Raw genomic sequence first — 14,922 nt, forward strand, 5'->3', positions numbered from 1 at the left:
TCTCTCTGTCTTTGGATTACGCTCTGGAGGAAGCCAGTTTCTATGTCTCCAGGCAGCCCTGTGGAGAGGCCCACATAATTGAACTTGGAAATGGATCTACTGAGGCTGCCAAAAGCCACATGAGGGAACTGGAAGGTGGCTCCTCCCCAAGTCAAGCCCGAGATGACCCTCCAGCTCCTGATCACAGCTTGATGGCAGCCTCCGGGGGCCACCCTGAGTCCGAGGCCCTCAGCCAAGCCTCTCCTGGATTCCTGACCCACAGAAACTGAGATAATAAGTATGTACTATTTCTAGCCACTAATGGGATAATTTGTCTCTTAGCAATAGATACCTAAAACAAAAAATTGCATGGATAAACATATAGCATGCTTCCCACATTCACTTTTTGATCTGAAAAGTGGACTTTTGAAGTCATTTCCTCACAAGCCATGCTAATTTCATTGATGTTTGCTTTCTTTCATTTTTAATATGAAAACAACAGAGTTTTTCTGACATAAAATTATACTATCAAATGGTCCCTTTGAGGGGAGAGAAGGAAAGAAAGAGAAAGGGAAAGGAGGGAGGGAGTAGGAGAGAGAGGCTTGGGGAGAAATGATCCCTTCAGATTTCAAAAGTTTAAGAATTGTTTTGTCACATGACCTTTCACCTGCTATAATTCCCAGCGTATAGACGTTTCACAAGGTGCCAAATGTGAGTTACAGATGTTATGCTGGGGGATAAAAAGAAAGCCTAATTGATACTTTTAGTGGCAAAGAGATCATGTGGTTCAATCCATACAAAGGCTTTTGAATTTCTTATCCCTGCTAAAGGAGTCAATTGAATTGGTAACGGATTCACTTGAACAGATGTGTCTCAGTGTGGCTCTAAAGGGTTCTGATATGCCATCCCGGCATGTACTATCACAAAAAAAAAAAAAAAAAAAAAAGCACTGTGCTTAACTTTAGAACAATGCATTAATTAAACAAAGCAAAACAAAACAAAAATACATAAAGGAGGCACTCCCCAGCCCTCAGAACTCTTCTTTGGAAGAAAAGGATATTGAAATTGCTTATCCATACTAAGATTGTTTTTTCCCAGATTCACAACTCTAGGGTACCTTTTAAAAAATGACTCCCTTTACTAATAAAAATTATCTTGAAAGGTGAAAATTTTGCTCACATTATCATATAGAAATAGTTTTCCACTTTTCTGCAAATGCAACTTTAGTCTTGAGCACACTCTGCATCCTTTGTGAGAGTAAAACGAACAGCAGCAAAAACAAAAAAATTCTTATGTTTGAAAACCAATCACAATAAGAATGTATTTGCCAAATAGGGTTTTCTGATTTATGAGACATTCTGTTTAGACAGACTGAGTAAACATCCACACGGTGGAGTACTATGCAGCTGTTCCTCTAGCAAAGTATTACAGCTATTAAAAAGCAATAATAGAATTCAAACATCACCATTTTGCACCCCTAAAAACTAAAGGATATAAACAATGATCATAAATGACTGTTAACAGCACAAAAAGAGAAACAACCAGACATTCCTCCTTATGGAAGCGCATGAAACAATTAAAAAAATAGCAAAATCCAAACTGTGGGAAACCAGATAGTAGAAATGACCTGATTTTCTCCAACAAATAAATTGCAATGAAAAACAAAGAAAGGGAAAAGGAAAGCCAATAGATTAAAAGATACTAAAGATTCAAATCACCCAGATGTAAAAGCTTTAGAAACAGACGTTGATGGTGGCAATGCATTATGAATATAATTAATGCCACTAAATTGCACACTTAAAAATGGTTAAAATCACAAAGTTTATGTTATATATATGTATATACATATTCTCCCACAATAAAAAATTTTAAAGATCCATATCACCCAGTACAATTAATTGGATGCATATTGAATACTCTGTAAAAAAGAATTGGAGAAATTTGAACACAATTGGGGATATTCAATGCTATTAAAGAATTACTCTCTGTTTTTTAGATGTGATAATAGTGACTTTTTATTAGTGGTAAGAACATTTAACATGAAATCTTTCCTCTTAACAAAATTCTAAGTGCGCAATGTAATATTGTTAAGGTACGATGCTGTGCAGCGGGTCTCTAGAACTTACCTAAGTTTTTTAAAATTTCATGTCTCTTAGAAGTCTATACTGAAATATATACAGACAAAAATAATATATATTGGATCTGGGATTTGATTTTGCCTTACCTACAATCTAATAAATTATCCACTTATTATTTTATGGAGCTTGGGAGAATCTCATCTCTTGAGTCAGAGACAAAGGACTTTATTAATCATGATGCAATAATCAACACAAACATCAGCATTTTGTGTTGGTTCCCTTTGCTTGCCAGTGCCACTGGGGTTACACAGATGGGCCTAGAGGAAGCCAGCACATGCAGCGGGTTGTGTCACAGCTGTGGAACACTGAATATGGGGAACCCCCTATTTTTATAGCAAGCAGTAAGAGCAAAGACCTGCTCTTTGTCCAGGGGTGGGAGTGGAGTGTGGAGGGGTGGGGATGAGATGTTCCCTCATTTCTTAAGGTTACTGGGTACATAATCAACCCTGAGAAATGATAAAAGCACAGTCAGGCCCTTGCCATCCGCCCAGCAAGATCTGTAGGAATAAAAGAGGCCCAAAGAAGAGCATCTCTCCCAACAATATCATGACATAAATTTGCTTCAAAACTCCATGGAGAGAGGAGGGTGTAGGTAAGTCAGTGGGAATATGATGAAACAAGTTAGGCCACGAGTTGATACTTGTTGAAGCTGAGTTGTGAGTATGTGAGTGTATGAGGTTCACTCTATGCTTCACTGTTCTTTTGCATATGTTTGAAATTTTCTGCAGTAAAAGTTTAAAATCTATTTACTAAACAGTTATATAATGTCAGGATGCCAATATTTTTCATAAAATAGAATATGTAAAAATACATATTTGCTATTTTAAATTTATGAAATATTTTACTCTGGCCATTAATACTAAGAATATACAGCAAGCAAACGTTTTTCCTCATTATGGTAAATATATACTACATATATTGTTATTTTATTACAAATATATGAAAGGTCTGTTTTACAGAGGGTTCTAGTCAATTTACTGTACTTGTCCGGCCTGTACTCTGGAAAGTGAATCTCTTTTCACATAAGCCAACACAGGTCTTTGACTTATCTGCTACTAGTCCCAAGATGTCACTGTGCAGCTGTGTGAAGTTAATCTCCCCAGGAAAGGTAATAGTTTACTTGAACATCACTGGGTGCCATTTTGAAAAAAACTGAATGCTTTTAGGCTGTGCACATATTTTTTTAAACTGCATTTCTAATGTATTTCACACACCCCCCACCACCCCATCACCCTGTTGGCTTATTCCCTAATGTGTGATTTTATTTTGCTAGCTAGATTGTTCAACTGAATTAAATTGTTTCTTTCACTTTGCAAAAAAGTTATTCTCCTCAAATAAAACATAAAAGCAAGGATCTGAAATACCTTGTTACTGTAAACAAATCTCTTATCACCTTTTGTCTTAGTTCAGGCTGCTATAAAAAAATTATAGATTGGATGGCTTATAAACAACAGAAATTTATTTCTCAGAGTTCTGAAAGTTGGAAATCCAAGATCAGGATGCCAGCATGGTCAGGTTCTGGTGAGAGTCCTCTTCCAGGTTGCAGATTGCTGACTTCTCACTGTCCTCCTGTGGCAGAATGCAGAAGGCCAGAGGAAACTCTTAGGCCTCTTCAGAGAAGGGCATTAATTCCCTCATGACCTAATCACCTCCCAAAGGCCCCACCTCCTCAAACCATCACATCGGTGGTTAGGATCTCACCATCAATTTTGGAGGAACATAAATATTCAATCTATAACGCCTTCATCAGCCCATTTTCTGTCAGCCCTCTCTCAGCATTCTAGGGTTCTCTGATGTCTAAAAATTATTCAGCAATATCAGATGTCCTTCTGTGTCTTTTGGGGGTGGGGGAAAAAAGGAGATTTCTGAACCTTTTTTTTTCACAGTTGCATTCCTACATAGAGAATAGCTGGTTTCAATTCGAAAAGAATGTTTCCCTCCTGAGGTGGGCTGTGCCACCAGTTGCCTTGAATCACAGACTACAAATGCCATTCAACTGCTCTTGGAACACTGCAAAGTTCTGTGCAAGCCAGAAATTTCAGTACTTTCTATATGAGCCAGGCAGATAATTCGCTAAACTATCAATTTGGTTTTTTTGACATTTATGAGACTAATCCAACCAGTTCTGTGAAGGAAGCCTAATATTTGCTGGAGTTATGTCAAATGCAGTGCTGTGCTTTGCCTTGATAACAGAACTCTGCTGCTGTTTTGTTGGTTTTTTTTTTAATCTACAAAACAGAAATTACAAGTGTTTACCAAAAGCATTGATATAATTTAATAAGTAATAGTAGAAGACAGTTTCCTGACATTTTCAAAACTTCATTTTCAGACCTCTACTATAGCAACTTTTTAGACATACAGTTAGGTCCCTAGACACTGAATAAATAGAAGTAACTTCATTCAAAACAGCAGAAAGAAATTTTGTCCATGTTAGGTTTTTTTTTTTAATGAATTTGATGATGAGGTGGTTCATTATTTTATGAGACTGGAGTTATTGTAGTTTAATAGTTGGTTTAGAATCCTTTATCATTCAGCTTTCCCTAAATTATCTTGGCTCTCTGTGCTTTGTTTTAACACCAATGGTTTGCTACTAAAACCACTCATTTAATTGAGCAAGAAAACAAATAAAAATTTTCAGCACAAGAATCAGAATGAACCAGCAAACATCTGATTGTGCAGGTTATACATGAGAAAGATATTGGCAGTTCCAAAAGCTAAATCTATAAAAAGCAACATTTTTAGTCCTGGGAGCCCATGAAAAGAAGTCTTTATTCCAGGCCTGATAATTGTTCCCTTGCAAGAGGCATAAAAAAAAACTTTATTCATCAGCCTTTGTCTATACTCACCAGCTCTTTAGGTAAATGATGCACAGAAGATTCCAAACACTGCTTCCCTGGTAGAGAACTTTCCAAAGTGAATGGTCTCATTGGGTTACTTCTCATGATTACTATTCCTGAAACATTTGTTAATTCATATATTAGCGCTTTGTTTTAAAATTTAGGATAGAGGTTAACAATAAAATGTAACCATTCTTGTGAAGACACTTTTCACGAACATTAAAACCTTCAATTTTAAAATAGTATTTTGTTTCAGTTATCTTGTTTTAGGGTTACGTATCAGGATGCTCTATAATGCAAATGGCAGAAACCCCAATTCAAACTGGCTTAAACTATATAGAAGAGAGCTTAGTGGATCGTGTAACTAAAACTCTAGATGTCTCACTTCAGACAAGGCTCACTCCAGTGGTTCCAATGATGTCACTAGGGATCCGGTTTCTCTTTCTGCTGCCTTCCTTTGACTCCACCTTTAGGTTCTACAGAAGTTGCTTCTGGGCAGCTCCAGGGCCTCTTCTGGCAGTAAAATGCTTGTAGCAGTCCAGACAATATTTTCAATTCACAGGGTAGAAAGGTAGAGCACATGTCTCTTCTAATAGATTCAGGTCCTGGGAGTCTGAAACCATCAAGAAACCACAGCATTTGCTAACTCCATCAGAAAACCCCTGCTTAAAAGGAGTGCTTCACAAGTGAAGGAGCCCTTAACTTGGAGCTAGAAGATCTAGGTTTGCATTCCAACTGAGTCATTTTATGTCTCATTTTACTTCTTTAAGCCTCCATCTTCTAATCTGTGAAATGACAGCATTGACCTGTGACATATAACATCCCCAACAGTTAATATTCTGATAGCTATGTCTTTCCATCCATCCATCCATCCATCCCAACATACATACACATATGTGCATATATATTTTTTTTAATTTTTGGTGAAGAAAGGAGTCAGAAACTAGGCTTTGAGGTGCTAGTATGACAAAATCTGTTTTGTTTGCTTGTTTCTAAAAACTGAAAGTCTTATACAAAGTCCAGCCAACATGTTTTTCATGCCCACAAACACTTTCCATGGCTAAGCTGGGAAAATCAAAAGCATGAAAACAAAAAAGAAAAATACAGAATAATGAAAGCATCTCTCTTTATAAGGCTTTTATTAATTCTCAGTCAGATTCTCAGATGATTGTTGTAATTCTGTCCGAGGCTCCTTTTCTTGTTTCATAGCTTTACACTCTGTGTGTCATTTTTCAAAGTACCCCCTCCCCCCATTTCCAAGGTTACAAGCAGAGAATAGCTCTTCACTGATCTGTGAGCAATGAGATCTGTTTGGTAAGAGAATTTGACAACTGAAGCAAAAGAAATCCTAATATCAAAATATGATCAGTAACTCAAGTGTCTGGGTAGAAACGGAATATGAATTACCATTGCCTGCTTATTCCTTCCCAGCGAGCTCAGAGCCATTTTAAAACCCCCTACCAATTCCTGAGAGCATTTAAGAAATGAGATGTTTCCAACATGTTCCGGCTGATGCTGAGGGCTCCTTTCTGCATGTGTCTCTTCACCCTGCCTAAGCAGAGGGTATGTTAAGCATAGTGGAGGGGACCAGAGGGCACCATGCTTAGAAAACCCTGCTGCTAGAAGGTTATCCACTCAAGTGCACTAAGGCTTTGGACCTCACCACCTCCAGAGTGTCTGCTTTTTCCAAATGATCAATCAGAACAGGTTTGTTCATTGCCAGCATGGGTGAAATGCACCCAATTCTTACTCATTTCCTCCAGTTTGGGAAATTTTGCCCCTATCCTTGTAGCCCTACTGGGCCAAGCCTGGCTGGAAGTGCTGTCTTCGATTCCTGGGGTCCAGGCCAGTTCTTGCTGACTCAGCTGCCACTGCCTGAGCCCCCAAATGGGATGTGTACTTAACCCCTGGGCCCTTCTGTAGTGGTGGGGAGCCACTGCTGCCTCCACCTTGGCTAATAAATGCTGCTCTTCCTCCTACTTCTTTTGCTTTTTTAAATTTAAATTTTATAGTTATAAAAAGTTTATAGTTTTTTATAGTTTAAAAAAAATCAGTGCATAGGGTCACATGGCTCAAGAGGGTACACCATGAAAAACCTCTGTTCCAATCCTGCCTTCCAGCTACTAATTGCCTTCCTGTTACCAAGCAAAAATGTACATCTTTTCATCCTCTTTTTATGCAAATGTTAACATACTACATTTGAGAGGTTTTTCCGTGTAACAAAATATTACACTGTTGCTAGCAATGTGTGAATGCCTGTTGTCCCAGCCCTCAACAACAGTTTTATCAAAACTTTTGATCTTTGCTAGTCTGAAAGGAAAAAATATTAGTATAGTTTTTAATCTAGAATACTTCCCATGTAGGAAGTGACAAAATGCCTGTTAAAGTTACCCATTCATTCTTTACCTCTGGAAGAGGTGAGAACTGACCCGAGTGTTTCCCTCATCAAGCCAGCTCCATCCGCCACAGGCATCCAGCATTGCCTCAGCTCCTGGTCCTTTCTCTCACTGGGCAGGGAGTCCTTGAGCCAATGGGCACACAGCTCCCCATCCCAGGATTTGGCTGGGAATCTCTCTAACTCTGAGTAACTGCATGTAACTGCACACCCCAAACAGCTTCTCCTGATATTTTCTTTCTAGAGAGATCTTTGTTTATGTCCTCAGGCTAGTAACAGCTGGAGCCTATGCCTGAAGGGCCAAGGGGAGAGAACAGTTTCCAGAATCCTAGCTGAGGGAGCTGAATGGAGAGGACCACCTACAAGAGCTGTGACCTTCTACCAAGGACACAGCCAGACCACTGCCTCCAGCAGGGAGGGAAGCCAGCAGACTAACCAGCCTGAGCTCTCCTCCCACCTTCCAGTCTCCTGCCAGCACTCTCCATTGGCTGAGCCTCACCAGAGGCCAGAGGTGGGGAGGGAGACCATGGATGTAGCCTCCAAGTCACAAAGTAATGGAGAAGGGTGGAGGCGGGACCTGAAAGGGCAAACAAGACACCCAGTGTACCTACAAAATGGCAAAGCCCATGTTCCTTTGGAATTTGTTCCCTCATGTTCTTTGCTTTGCCTCTTGAATTTTCCAAGATCCTGGAAGATAAAGTCTAATGGGCACTCAGGTGCATAGTAGCCATAATTGCCTCTGGGTTACTTATAAATTTTTAAAAGTTCAACATCTGGATCATGGATGAGTGCAGTTAGAGTCATATGGGGGAAAAAAAGATCTAAATAAAGAAGAGGCAATTCTTATTACTTATTTGCAACAGGAAGATAATGTTTCATGAAGATCTGCCTGTTTTACATGCTGAAAAGAGCTAAAGTGTGTGCTCTGGAGATCAAGTAGGTTAGGGCACATTACTGTTATAATTCTAGAATCTTGGTGTTTCACCATCGTAAGACAACGGGTACAAATAAAGCCCTACTGGTCTTACTGTATAAATCTCAATGGCACCTCACTCCTACTTGCTCAACTATACGTAAGTGACTCAATTTTTAACAGGGTCCTTATTTCTGGAAATTTGCTAGAATCATTAGGTATCTTACATGTGCCCACAAGTCAGTCATGGTCATTATTTGCCATTCTGGTGACTGGACTAGGATTCCACAGCCTCAGGGACTGATTGTTCTGTAGAAGTATCACACAGAGCTGAAACTGCCCTGTGCTTATGACTGTCCCCAGAGTACTGGTGGAGCAGGAACTCAGCAATGCCTACAGCTGTATCTAGTGTCACTGAGCTAGGACCATGTAGCTGGTCTGGTGGACTTGGAACTGAAATGCTGTCCTTGAGGTTAGAGATCCAAGTATTGATCTCACATAGTGAGAAGGAGAGGACTCCCTCTGCTTACACTCAGCTTGCAACAGTGAAGGATACCACAGCAAGGTTGCTTGACCCAGCGTGTTAGAATATTTAGTCTCGCAGTTCTTCTAATTAATACACTAAGCAACTTTTAGCAAGGTTCATGCTTACTGCCAGAGGTCTGTGTTGAGATAAGTTCTAAATCATTGATCTAAAATCTCCTCCCCCTCTAAAGTTAGTGCTCTGTTTGGGTCTGACTTACCAGACCAGGCTCCTTCTTTTCCTAGAAGGAGCTCCCGTTGCTCGCATGCAATACACTGTTTTTTCCAAAACTGTGGCCCCCTTGAGGACCACACCAGTCCATCACACATGTTGTATATACCTTCACAGAGTTCAAAGCCCCTTTCTTGGAAAGATGTTCAGCCCCAGTGTCGATCTGTGGATGCAAGCAAATTCATAGTGAGAGATACTCCCTAGGTCCTCCCTACAAGACCACACAAGTTCTTTTCCAGATCCTCCTCACTCAAAAAAAAAAAAAAAAAAAAAAAAAATCAGCTGCACAGATATCACAAAAGGGAGCAGTTCTTGGGAAGTGGGATAGAGAGTGCAGTACCCAAAGATCCCCATATTAACTCTCATTCACAAACCATTCCTAAGGGATGGTCTCTAGAGAGTCAAGCAAAACTTATAATTTAGAAACTGAATAGATAGGTGACTAAATCAATAAACTCTTCCATGCTACCTCAATTAATAATATTCCATAGTATCCCAATTAATAAATATAGAAGGAATAATGACAATAGAAAATCACCATTTGGCAAACACAACAGTAATAATTATTTCAGGCTGAGAAAATAGCTAAAAATGAGTAGGCAAAAGTATGATGAAAAGCAGAATATTTAAATTGTTTCAAAGTATCCCCTTAGATGCTAATTAATTTCACAGAGAAGAACTGTAACTTTACAGTGGTGAAACTTGGCAGATGCCACTTTCACTCAGCAATCACATCAACTACATACTGAGCAGGGGATGACGTCACTTCTGTGATATTCTTTCCAAAAATGCACAACCTGAATGTAATCATGAGGAAATAACAGACAAACCTAAATGAGCAACATTTTACAAAATAACTGGCCAGACTCTTCAAAGAGTTAAAGACGAAGAAAAACTGAGGGCCGTACCAAATTAAGGACTAACAAATGAGCCATGAAAATTAAATGCAGCATAAGATGAGGGATTGGATCCTGAGCAGATAAAGTAGTAGGACATGACAAAATTTAAATAACGTCTGCAGATTACTTAGTAGTACTCTGTCAAGTTAGTGTCCCGTTTTGAAAATGGTACTGTGGTTATACACGAGGTTAACACTTGTAGAAGCTGGGTGAAGCGTATATGGGAATTCTTCATACTATTTTTTCAACTTTCTCCTAAGTGAAAGTATTTCGAAATGAATAGTTGAAAAAAATTTAAATACATTTTAAAAAAACATGGTTGAGAAAAATTCACTTATTACAATATTGGTTTGTAGACAGAGTAAAAAAATACATATTAATTAAAAGAAATATCATCACTCTTGAATTTAAGACTAAACAAGGAAACATTTTCTTTGATTAATCATGAGTAGGATTATTCAGGCATTTCTTAAAGGCACACTCTAAACTCTTAGCATTTATTTTATTACTAAAAGTTGATGTTAAGAATAGCAATTGTACATAAAAGTACTTAGGTAATCCTTGGCTGTCCTTGTCAAAATATCAATAGACCTCTGCTGGGAACTGCTTTATTATGACAATCAAGCACTAAATTCACTGACCTTCAGATCAGCAATTCCTGGGTGGAAGGTGTATAGAAAAGGAAAGCTTTTCCATTTGGCAAATGAAAAATCAAGACCCTCAAATCCCTCTCCTAGGAAGCACAGCTTAGAAAAAGAACCTAATAATTTTTGCTGTTTGCTCTGAAATACAGCACTTCAAATGCAGCAAGTTCATTTCTGGCAAGGGTAGAGGTGACTCTTCATAACTTAGAAGTGACTTGTAGGGCAAAAGACACTGGAGCCAGAGGAAGCAGAACATTTTACATATCACATAGGAATATAAATTTTGTATTTTAGTAGTTTCTTACAAAAATGTACAAGAAAAATTCATTGAATAACTATTGGGGGGTAGACCCATAATTACTACAGCCTCTATCTACCAAATTATTTAGATAATTACCTAAAAGTTAAAATATCCACTCCAGAAGATTACTGGCCTTCTGTTCCTTTCATTTCAGAGAAATCAGCATTTTTGAACTAGTTCTTGAGCACAAGAGCTTTCTGAAAATTATCTGAGGCTAATATAGTGTTGATGAAAAAATTAATAGTCAATCTAAGAAAGGAATGGAAAATTTTATTTGAGTCAAAGTGAGGATTGTAACCTGGGAGACAGTCTTTCAGAAAGCTCTGAGCACTGTTCTACCTATTAGAGATCAAAACACAGTTATATAAGTTTTTGAAACAAAGGATTATATGTCAAATGACTATTGACTTTACACTATCCAGGTCTACACATACAAAGCAAGTAGTAGGTCATGCTAACTCTTCACAAGATTAAGAAGGAACATTATCTCCCAAGGAGGTCTGGTTAATACTGATTCACAATACACACTAAAGGGAAGGCAGGAAGCCCAAACAAGCAAAGAAAAAATGTTTATGTTTAAAGTTTTCTTGTCTTGCCATAAAATATGAATTTTACTTCATCAATAAGAAGAAAAAATGTTAGAATTTTTCTCCCAATCTGCACACGAGGTCCAGGTCTAGAAGCCCTGGTTTTCTTGGCCCTGCTGACTTCAAGTTCCATGAATTGAGCCTCTGTTCTCACCCTCGCCACCCCTCTCTTCTCTTGCCATCTTCATAGATGTTGGGTTTGGACAGAAAACAAGTTCTAGGTATGCTAATAACCCACGAGGTTTAGCTTTCTTTCCTTGTCCCAGAGGTTTTAATGTGGGAGATTTTTGCTTTGCCAAACCCTGAGTTTTCTCTCAAATTGCTGGGTTGGAGGTAGGTTGAGAGGGTGAATCCTTACATGCCTCTGTTAGATAATTGTACACTTATCAAAAAACCAGGTACAAGGACTGATTGCTAGTCTCTCTTCTTGCGCAAGGACGTGCTTCCTTCATGAAATCTATAGAAACTTCTTATTAAATTGGTTTCTTCTAAATTCATAGAAGACTATAGAGACAATAAAGGTCAAGGATATAATGAAGACTTCCTAACATAATTTTGTTGCCTTGTAAGTATATTTCTCTCATTTACTAAAGCTGCAGAGGATAAGGACCATGTCATTGTCATCATTCATTACTCACTCCATTAACACTCATTCACCCTGAGCTACGTGCTAGACTCGACACTGAGAACAGGAGAATAAGGCATAGTTCCTGCCCTTAAAAGGTTCATAGGTTAGTAGAAAGAAAAATAACAAACTATTTGTTATTTAAGTTATATATTTTTAAATAAATAATTTATGTATATTTCATTTAAATATATAAAAATTACATTAAATCATATATACTATAGCACTGATTGTACAAAATGTTGTGGAAGCCCAGAAAAAGAAACAATTAAGTCTACTGAAGAAAGAATTCAGGGAAAGTTTCTCTGTGGAGGTGATAGGTTTCCTGACCCTTGAAGGATATGCCCAGTGGAAAGGGGAAGAAGAAAATGGGAAACATGTAGGTATGAAAGGGCATTTGGCAGGAAGGGGGAGTAGGGGAAGAAGTATGAAGCTTGAAAGGAGTGAACCAGGTGATTCGAAGGAAGGAGATAATAGTTGGATATGGTCAACGCACACAGCAGAGGATAGAAAGCTAAAGTCTTTGTTTCCCAGATTCCCTTGCAGCTAAACTCTGTTTTAATACAATGCACTGGTTGGATATCAGAAGGAAAAAAGTGATGAGGAGGCCATCTTTCTGCTGCTGTTGGCTTCCACTCTGCTAGCAAGCAAGGTCATGATGACACAGGGTTTTTCTTCAGCTCCAGGGTCCAGTCTTTATTATGAGAGTTAAGAGGCAGTTGTAGCAGTGCTGGCAACAACTTCTGATCCTGGCCTCCCGACAGATTGATCATAGCTATCTAGTAGTTTCTTGAACTCAGTGTTGCTATTGTGAACGCCTCACTCCTCAGAGGTAGAGATCCCCCTAACTAGTCAGTTCTGCAGGGTCTGGTGGACATTCGAGCAGGCCCAGCCTTGATCTTGCTCTTGCAAGCTTTCAATGATTTTTGGAAGTATCTAAGGCCCCTAATTAAGTCCTTATTAAAATACACAGATTAGTTTCTCTTTTTTGCACTGAACCCTAACTAATAAAGCAAAGGTAAGGAAATCATGAATACCCTGTATGTGAATGAGAATGGTACTAATGTTGCTGTTTGAAATGACAAAACAATTACTATTTCAGTTAAAAAGTCAAAGTGACTTTTTGAAATGTTCTTAGTCTAATATTAGCATGCTAAAATTCATGTATTATACTTTTTTGAAACAAAATATCTATTTTTGGATAATACATACTCTATCTTATACTGTTTCTTGAGTGGAAGTCTAAAGAATCAACTCATTTTAAAACATTAAATAAATTTTCAAATAAAATTATTTTCATCATATTTTATTTTATATTAAATTTTTGTTTGTAATAAAAAGCATTGTCACTGACGTTATTAACTAACAATTTTTTAAATGCTTTTACAAAAGCCATGCCCAAAAACGCCCTGGCCATTATTTGCTATACTTCCCTACAATTTTTTTCTTTTCAACTTATAGTCACACAGATACTTAACATATAAAATGGACCCAGAAAAAAGTGTTATTTAAAACAAAAAACTAAATGTATCAGTTTTCAGTTTGCATAAATCTGATTAATGGAGGTATATGTCTATAAACTATTCCCTTACACTTACTAGGATGGTAGGCCTCAGGAAACTGAAGTTTTCAAGTCCCTACCTATTCATCAGTCCTCCAAAAAGGGGATCTAGATCAGAGAACCCTTTGTTTAGCAGAGCATGGTAGTGAGTTTTTACACGTATGTACTGAAAGGAATCCAGTAAAGAGTGAAGACCTCAATTTCTCTACTCTACACAGCAAAAGAAATTCTGAGTTTCAGAGACAACCCTAGGGAGAAAAAGTGGCAGAACCCAGGGTAAAGAGATGTTTTGCTTTGGCAAAAGAAAGAGAGGGGCAATGCTTTTCATTTGGGAAAGAAATACAAGTCAAATGACAAGAATGAGATTGCAAATTCAAAGGGAAATCAGAACAAAAAGTAGCCAGGAGAAACTTCCTTCCCACTATCACCATCAAAGATAAATGGAGTGATAAGAAGAGTGCTTGAGCTATTTTTAAATAAATATTAAATGGAAAGAGGACCCAGAAATGTGACATTTGGGTTATATGTGCAACCATTAGCCATCCTTAATGTTGCTGTACAAAACTGGAGTAATGGGGTGGGGGTGGGGGGCGGTTAACAAGGGAGTGGAAGATGGCCTGGAGTGTAGAGAGGGTAGAGTTGGGGAGACTGAGTAGGAGGCTTTTGCAACTAATAGTTCAGGTAGGAAATGATAAAGACTTGATCAAAGCAATGGCAGTACGAATGATGAGGAAGGGAAGAATTCCAAACATCTCAGTTGTAAAATCAATAGCATTGCTTACTGATTGGCATGGTTGGGATACCTACAAGGTTTCTAGCATGAGTGATTAAGTGAAGAGTGATGCAGTTACCAGAGTTTAAAAATACAGTAAAGGGGGCATGTTTTGTGGAGAAAATGGTGATTTCTAATTGGACATTCAGTGGAGATATCCAGAAGACAGCTAGAAATAAATGTTTATGCAGTATTTTGGAATTAAGTTGTAAGCATGAATAGGAATTCCCAGAATGCATAGAGAAAATGGAAGAAGAGGAGCATGGAAGCATAGTGGCCAGAAACATTGAGGAGCTAGGTAAAGAGAGAGGAGACAAAGAGAAATCAGAAGGAAGAACACAGTATCATAAATGCCAAAGAAGGAGAATAAATTAAGGAGTGGTCAATATTGTCAAATCTTTAATAAGATGTTACAAAAGAAGCTGGACTTATTAATGGATGATGGAGGTAGAAACCAAATTGTTGTAGTCTAAGGAGTGAAAGTTAGTGAGAACCTGGGCATAGTAAACTAAAGCTC

The sequence above is a fragment of the Camelus dromedarius genome, chromosome 2 (genome assembly GCF_036321535.1).
Source record: "Camelus dromedarius isolate mCamDro1 chromosome 2, mCamDro1.pat, whole genome shotgun sequence".
Classification (NCBI taxonomy): Eukaryota; Metazoa; Chordata; class Mammalia; order Artiodactyla; family Camelidae; genus Camelus; species Camelus dromedarius.